Genomic DNA, 7993 nt, shown 5'->3' with positions numbered 1-7993 from the left:
TCTCCCATTGAATCCCGGCTGTCTTTTCCCCTCGTTTCAACAATAGAAAGTCATTAAACTAACACTGTGTGAGTTCTAGTGTCAAGACACTGAGAAGCCTAGCGGCATCCTCTTGGACACTCAGGAATGTCAATTCAGCATTCTATGCAAAGTCAGTGAGCCCAGAGGGAGACTAGCAGCCTCCTGGAGAAGAACAAAAGAACGTCAGCCAATAGCCTACATTATCTGGGGGGCATGTGAGCAAGGCCATCCTGAACCTTTATGTCTAGCTGATCATCCTATGGAATGCAGACAAGTGTCAGGATTGCCCACTCACTGAGTCATGAAGACTTATAATTCATTGCTGTATTAGGTCATTAAGATTTGTGGGGGCTTGCTATGTGGCAATAACTAACTGCTGTGTGTGCTGCGTGCTCAGTTGCTCAGTCATGTCTGACTCTTTGCAACCCCATGGACTGTAGCCCCCCAGGCTCCTCTGTCCATAGAATTTTTCAGGCAAGAATACCAGAGTGGGTTGCCATTTCTTACTCCAGGAGACTCTTCCCAACCCAGGGATCAAATCCATGTCTCTTGAGTCTCCTGCATTGGCAGACCAGTTCTTTACCACTAGCACCACTTGGAAAGCCCAATAACTGACTGATACAGTGTCAACTTGTAAGACACCTTCTAAAGTTTTAGGTGTATTTTTAAAGTGCTATTCACTCCCAATGAAATAAATGAAGTTATTTTATTTTCACAAGGGAAATAAAAGATACTCCAGATTTTTTGTTTAAAATTATGTTTTAACAATAAAAAGCTATGTAAAAATATCTTTTAAATTTTTTCTAAAATAAATTATTATTAATTTCTAAAGCCAGGTTTTGAACACATGGAAACGCATCACATACACACATATGTATGCACACATGGACACACACATACCCTCTTATAAAGTTAATTAAAAATCAATTAGATTCAATTTAAGGCATTAAAGTTAGGAGGAATTTTCATGCCTATAAAAGAGCAGAGTCTGGCTCATAATATGTACATAAGAACATCATAGGAAATAATCAAATGAGTTATTTTATTGTGTGAATAAGATCGACCACTTCTAACAAAAATGACATTGATTTGGGAATTTGGGACACAACCACAACATCTGTAATAAAGTATTATTTTCCATCTTACACAGACAACATCATAAAGTATTTCTTTTAGTCTAAACCACAATTCTTGTAGAGGTCTAAAAGTTTTTATGCTGTATATTAAAAAGCCAAAATAGGAACCAAATGATTTGGGAGAACCATGAGCTAATTTGAAAATACAAAGTTGAAGTTCTTTTCTTCAACAGATTTTATGTCTAAATCAATCTTCAATTGCTTTAACATCTCAATATTTTTGTTTTGTGGACACTCTAGGATTAAGAAAATAAATCCCCTAAATAAATAAATTCATCACACCTTATTTGACATGAAGGAAGTTGTGTGGTCCTGGGGAGCTCAGGACTATGTCTGTTCACTAGAAAATTATTTGCTTCAAAGGAGATGATATGTGGTATTTGAAGTAAGTCACTGTGGAGAATTTAGAGGATAGAATGTGAAAATTAGCAACGTCAGAGAGCACTAGCAGAAGAAAGCACCTTGGAAAACTGTGAGCTACACAGGCTTTCAACATTGCAAATGAAGGAGATGAGACACAGAGAGGCAAATTACAATTAAATAGTAATTAGTACACCAGCAATTAGTACACCAGAACTTAAACTCAACAATCAAAAAACTAAGATCATGGCACCCAGTTCCATCATTTCATGACAAACAGATGGAGAAACAATGGAAACAGTGACAGAATTTATTTTCTAGGGTTCCAAAATCACAGCAGATGGTGACTGCAGCCATGAAATTAAAAGACACTTGCTCCTTGGAAGAAAAGCTATGACCAACCTAGACAGAATATTAAAAACCAGAGACATTATTTTGCTGACAAAGGTCTGTGTGGTCAAAGCTATGGTTTTTCCAGGAGTCATGTAAGGATGTGAGAGTTGGACCATAAAGAATGCTGAGCACCAAATAATTGATGCTCTTGGACTGTGGTGTTGGAAAAGACTCTTGAGAGTCCCTTGGACTGCAAGGAGATCCAACCAGTCAATCCTAAAGAAAATCAGTCTTAAATATTTTTTGGAAGGACTGATGCTGAAGCTGAAGCTCCAATACTTTGGCCACCTGATATGAAGAACCGACTCATTGGAGAAGACCCTAATGGTGGGAATGACTGAAGTCAGGAGAAGGGGATGACAGAGGATGAGATGGTTGGATGACATCACCAACTCAATGGACATGAGTTTGAGCAAGCTCCAGGAGTTTGTGATGGACAGGGAAGCCTAGCTTGCTGCAGTCCATGGGGTCATAAAAAGTCGGACACAACTGAGCAACTGAACCAGACTGAGTCGATAAAAATCAGTACACCAGAACTGAAACCCAAATTTCTCCTTTTTATTTAAAAAAAATTTTTATTGTAGTATAATTGCTCAACAATGTTTTGTTAGTTTCTGCTATACAACACTCTAAATCAGCTATGTGGTTATATAGATCCAAAGTCTTGTCTGACTCTTGTGACCCCAGGAGCTGTAATCTGCCAGGCTCCTCTGTCCATGAAATTTCCCAGGCAAGAATATTGGAGTGGGTTGCCATTTTCTTCTCTGAGGGATCTTCCAAACCCAAGGATGGAACCTGGGTCTCCGGCATTGCAAGTGGATTTTTTTTACTGACTGAGCCACTAGGGAACCCATGGAGCTGAGTATAATTTGTGCATATTCTAGATTTAATTGCATCCCTACTAGGCTCAACAAAGGTCCGTCTAGTCAACGCTATGGTTTTTCCAGTAGTCATGTATGGATGTGAGTGTTGGTCCATAAAGAATGCTGAGTGCTGAAGAATTGATGCTTTTGAACTGTGGTGTTGGAGAAGACTCTTGAGAGTCCCTTGGACTGCAAGGAGATCCAACCAGTCCATCCTAAAGGACATCAGTCCTGGGTGTTCATTGGAAGGACTGATGTTGAAGCTGAAACTCCAATACTTTGACCACCTGATGCGAAGAGCTGACTCATATGAAAAGACCCTGATGCTGGAAAAGCTTGAGGGCAGGAGGAGAAGGGGATGACAGAGGATGAGATGGTTAGATGGCATCGTGGACTCAATGGATATGAGTTTGGGTAAACTCCAGGAGTTGGTGATGGACAGGGAGCCTGGCATGCTGTGGTTCATGGGATTGCAAAGAGTTGGAAAAGACTGAGTAACTGAACTGAACTACTAGGCTCTGAGATAATACTCCATAAACAAATATGTAACATTTCTACAATTAAACACATGGGCATTTACACTAAGTGGGATGAATTAAACATTAAAAATCTCTTTCAGCTCAGGTTGGATTTGGTTTCTAGTGAGTTCATGTCTCAACTGATAGAAATAAAACACTTGTTTTCTTCTATCAGATTCTGGAATTTTAAACAAGGGATTCAAAACACTGTATTTCTCACTCAGAAATGTGTTTTAATCCTTGACCAAAATTTTCTTTTTTTTTTCCCACACAGTTCTGAATTCTAGTTCCATATAGAATATCTTTAAGAAAGATCCCTTTTAGTCTTTTTCTAGAATATCTTTTCTCCTCATACTCTATATTAATGACTACAAATGGTGTTTATTGGTTTCCCATGTGGATATAGAATTCACCTGCCAGTGCAGGAGATGCAAGAGATACAAGTTTGATCCCTGGGTGGGGAAAATGCCCTGGAGTTGGAAATGGCAACACACTCCAGTATTCCTACCTGGAGAATCCCATGGACAGAGGAGCCTGGTGGGCTACCGTCCATGGGACCACAGAGTGTTGGACAAGACTTAGCAGCAGCAGCTCAAATGGTGCTTGATTGCTTTTTTGTTCAATTTAACATAGCAGATAGTTTAATGAGAAGATAGGTGAGTTGATGTTTAGAGTCACCCTAGATACTGGCCTTCACACATATAGTGGGGACTCTACTGAAGGATCCAAATGAACTGTTGACACTACGAGTCTCAGTCTTCAGACGTAGGAGGCAACTTAGATGAAGTATCAACATCACAGTCAAAATCTGTGGAAAGCACTCTGGGATTAAATGAAGCAAAGATTTTACAGAACTCGGGGGTCACACAGGTATAGGAAGGCTAAGTCTGCTATATGCAGTGGAAGTTTAATAATAAAATATAAGGACGCTGAGGACTAGCCTTGGCAATGTGTGTCAGTATGGTATACATATCAGCATTTTTGTCATACCTCAGTAAAATGGGGGCCTATAAAGGGGAAGAATGCAAACTAGGGATTTGCTAGAGATTTTAAAGTTCTTAGTTAATTATTCAAGCTTTTGGGGGGAGATATTAAAATTCTAATTTAATATTTGATTATAAAAACGAATCTATAATTTTTCATATCCCTTTTTTGCTTTCTCTAAAATCTCCAATATAAAGAGTCTATAATTTTTTTTTCATATCCCTTTTCTGCTTTTTCTAACATCTCCAATACCCATGTGTGCTAAGTCGCTTTAGTCATATCTGACTTTTTGCAACCGCATGGACTGTAGTCTGACAGGCTCCTCTGTCCATGGGATTCTCCAGTCAAGAATACTGGAGTAGGTTGCCATGCCCTCCTCCAGGGTATCTTCCTGACCCAGGGATCAAACTCATGTCTCTTACATCTCCTGCATTGATAAGTGGATTCTTTACCACTAGCACCACATGGGAAACCCTTCAATACCTCTAACACTCAGTTAATTGCTATTGTTTTGGGGAAGACATTATAAATCAACCACCCTTCCCTATACTCTCTGTTTGCAGCTCCCTGGAAGTTATATTTTACCACTTCCTTGATGTGGAGTGTGGTAATATAGCCAGGTTTGGCCAATGATACATGGAAGAAAGGTCACGTGTCACTTCTGGGCAAACCATTTCAAAAGTGAAACATAATCCCCTCTTCTTACTTACATTGTCTCAGCAGATTCCTGTGTTTTGATGTCAGCAGGATCCAGGCTAGATTCTCCCAATTGGATCCCTGAGTGACCTGGTGGAGCACAGCATTCTTTTTCCTTCTCTAAGATTGGCCTGGGGCAGACCTCTAGACAGGCAGAAAATTAGCCTGTTGCTTTAAGCTATTGAGATTTTTTTTCAGATTGTGGGGTTTTGTTGTTGTTCAGTTGTTAAGTCATACATGGGACAACAGACTGGTTCCAAATAGGAAAAGGAGTACGTCAAGGTTGTATATTGTCACCCTGCTGATTTAACTTATATGCAGAGCACATCATGAGAACCGCTAGGCTGGAAGAACCACAAGCTGGGATCAAGATTGCCGGGAGAAATATCAATAACCTCAGATATACAGATGACACCACCCTTATGGCAGAAAGTGAAGAGGAACTAAAAAGCCTCTTGATGAAAGTGAAAGAGGAGAGTGAAAAAATTGGCTTAAAGTTCAACACTCAGAAAACTAAGATCATGGCATCTGGTCCCATCACTTCCTGGGAAATAGATGGGGAAACAGTGGAAACAGTGTCAGAGTTTATTTTTGGGAGGCTCCAAAATCACTGCAGATGGTGATTGAAGCATGAAATTAAAAAATGCTTATTCCTTGGAAGGAAAGTTATGACCAACCTAGATAGCATACTGAAAAGCAGAGACATTACTTTGCCAACAAAGGTCCGTCTAGTTGAGGCTATGGTTTTTCCAGTAGTCATGTATGGATGTGAGAGTTGGACTGTGAAGAAAACTGAGCGCTGAAGAATTGATGCTTTTGAACTGTGCTATTGGAGAAGACTCTTGAGAATCCCTTGGACTGCAAGGAGATCCAACCTGTCCATCCTAAAGGAGATCAGTCCTGGGTGTTCATTGGAAGGACTGATGCTGAAGCTGAAACTCCAATACTTTGGCCACCTCATACCAAGAGTTGACTCATTGGAAAAGACCTTGATGCTGGGAGAGATTGGTGGCAGGAGGAGAAGGGAACGACAAAGGATGAGATGGCTGGATGGCATCACCGACTCGATGGACATGGGTTTGGGTGGACTCTGGGAGTTGGTGATGGACAAGGAGGCCTGGCGTGCTGCGATTTATGGGGTCCCAAAGAGTCAGAAACGACTGAGCGACTGAACCGAACTGCCACCTCATGGACTGCAGTATGCTAGGCTTCCCTGCCCTTCACTATCTCCTGGAGTTTGTTCAAACTCATGTCCATTGAGTAGATGATGCCACCTGTCTCATTCTCTGTCACCCACTTCTCCTGCCCTCAATCTTTCCCAGCATCAGGGTCTTTCTAATGAGTTGATTCTTTGCATCAGGTGGCCAAAGTATTAGAGCTTCAGCTTTAGCATCAGTCCTTCCAATTAATATTCAGGGTTGATTTCCTTTAGGATTGACTGGTTTGATCTCCTTGCTCCTCAAGGGACTCTCAAGAGTTTTCTTCAGCGCCACATTTCTAAAGCATCAATTCTTCTGTGCTCAGCCTTCTTTGTGGGCTTATATCAGCATAATCCAGACCATCTGACTGGAAAAATAATTTCTCTACAAAATGACTGTTTATCGCTCTGACTTTGGATTTCCTCTAGAAAGTTACAAATTCTTTTTAATCCATATTAGAAATGCCAAGGCCTAATAGATGACTATGTTCTTTGAGGTGAATATATAAAATACTGATGCAATCTCTTCAGAAGCTCTGGTAAACTATAATCCCCAAACAAATGTTCTAATCTTTCAAGATTATTGGGAAATAGCATAGCCTAACAATGTTAGATTCATAGATCCAAAATACTAAGAGTTTAATGGTATATTTTTCCCTCAATTTTAAAAAATTGACCTTCAGTTCAGTCCAGTCGCTCAATAGTGTCCGACTCTTTGTGACCCCATGAATCGCAGCACGCCAGGCCTCCCTGTCCATCACCAGCTCCCAGAGTTCACTCAGACTCACTTCCATCGAGTCAGTGATGCCATCCAGCCATCTCATCCTCTGTCGTCCCCTTCTCCTCCTGCCCCCAAATCCCTCCCAGCATCAGAGTCTTTTCCAATGAGTCAACTCTTCGCATGAGGTGGCCAAAGTACTGGAGTTTCAGCTTCAGCATCATTCCCTCCAAAGAAATCCCAGGGCTGATCTCCTTCAGAATGGACTAGTTGGATCTCCCAAACAAATGTTCTAATCTTTCAAGATGATTGGGAAATAGCATAGCCTAACAATGTTGGATTCATAGATCCAAAATACTGAGAGTTTAATGGTATATTTTTCCCTCAATTTTTAAAATTGACCTTAGCAGTTAATCAAGTGCTATAGTGACTTGTTCAAACTAAAAATTCTGGAAAAGCATGAGAGGTGAAGTATCATGTGGGAAAAAAAAAAAAACAACTATTGTACATGGATTTAGAAGAAACTATATTGATATTACAGAACAAATCAGCATATATAAAACCCCCAAATTGAAATATTGGAAAATGCATCAAAGTTTTGTTGGAACTTTATTCATACATATTTGGCTGTACGTGTGTGTGTGTGTGTGTGAATGTATGTGTATGATTAGTGACAATTTTAAATTTGTTTTAACCTGAGTTCAGAATTATTGAAATTCAGTTTTTTTCTTACATGGTGATCTGAAATGAAATTTTAAAAATAACTTTGAAAGACTCAATATTAATGTGTGCAATGAGAAAGTTAAAATGAGAAGGGCTTCTCTGGTGGTTCAGATGGTAAAGAATCCACCTGTAATGCAGGAGACACAGGTTAGATTCCTGGGTTGGGAAAATCCTCCGGAGAAGGGAATGGTTACTCACTCCAGAATTCTTGCCTGGAGAATTCCATGGACTGAGGAGATATATTTATACATCTGACTATTTCCAGTTATAGGAAAGGAGCTGAATCAATGGAAAAGATAAATTCCAGTCATATTTTTAAATCAGTTATCATTTTTTAAAAATAAGAAACAAAATCCAGGAAATTTGTGAAACCAAAGTTTATT

This window comes from Bubalus bubalis, chromosome 12, assembly GCF_019923935.1.
Source record: "Bubalus bubalis isolate 160015118507 breed Murrah chromosome 12, NDDB_SH_1, whole genome shotgun sequence".
NCBI lineage: Eukaryota > Metazoa > Chordata > Mammalia > Artiodactyla > Bovidae > Bubalus > Bubalus bubalis.
The sequence above is the reverse complement of the archived record's forward strand: the minus strand, read 5'-3'. Positions refer to the sequence as shown.